We start from the raw sequence: 1,218 nt of genomic DNA, 5'->3' as shown, positions 1-1,218 counted from the left end.
CTCTATTATATTATGACAGACCAGCTAGATCTACTGTCTCTATTATATTTTGACAGACCAGGTAGATCTACTGTCTCTGCTATATTTTGACAGACCAGCCTGATCTACTGTCTCTATTATATTATGACAGACCAGCTATATCTACTCTCTCTATTATATTATTTCAGACCAGGTAGATCTACTGTCTCTATTATATTATGACAGACCAGCTAGATCTACTGTCTCTATTATATCATGACAGACCATCTAGATCTACTGTCTCTATTGTATTACATACCAGCTAGATCTACTGTCTCTATTATATTATGACAGACCAGCTAGATCTACTGTCTCTATAATATTATGACAGACCAGCTAGATCAACTGTCGCTATTATATTATGAAAGACCAGCTAGATCTACTGTCTCTATTGTATGACATACCAGCTAGATCTACTGTCTCTAAAATATTATGACAGACCAGGTAGATCTACTGTATCTATTGTATTATCACAGACCAGCTAGATCTACTGTCTCTATTATATTTTGACAGACCAGCTAGATCTACTGTCTCTATTATATTATGACAGATCAGCTAGATCTACTGTCTCTATTATATTATGACAGACCAGCTAGATCTACTATCTCTATTACATTATGACAGACCAGCTAGAACTACTGTCTCTGTTATACTTTGATAGACCAGCTAGATCTACTGTCTCTATTATATTATGACAGACCAGCTAGATCTACTGTCTCTGTTATATTTTGACAGACCTGGTAGATCTACTGTCTCTATTATATTATGACAGACCAGCTAGATCTATTGTCGCTATTATATTATGAAAGACCAGCTAGATCTACTGTCTCCATTGTATGACATACCAGCTAGATCTACTGTCTCTATTATATTATGACAGATCTACTTTCTCTATTATATTTTGACAGACCAGCTAGATCTACTGTCTCTATTATATTATGACAGACCAGCTAGAACTACTGTCTCTGTTATATTTTGACAGACCAGCTAGATCTATTGTCTCTATTATATTATGACATACCAGCTAGATCAACTGTCGCTATTATATTATGACAGACCAGCTAGATCTACTGTCTCTATAATATTATGACAGACCAGCTAGATCAACTGTCGCTATTATATTATGAAAGACTAGCTAGATCTACTGTCTCTATTGTATGACATACCAGCTAGATCTACTGTCTCTAAAATATTATGACA

Source organism: Oncorhynchus keta, unplaced genomic scaffold, assembly GCF_023373465.1.
Source record: "Oncorhynchus keta strain PuntledgeMale-10-30-2019 unplaced genomic scaffold, Oket_V2 Un_contig_18181_pilon_pilon, whole genome shotgun sequence".
Taxonomy (NCBI): domain Eukaryota; kingdom Metazoa; phylum Chordata; class Actinopteri; order Salmoniformes; family Salmonidae; genus Oncorhynchus; species Oncorhynchus keta.
Note: the sequence above shows the minus strand (reverse complement) of the source record.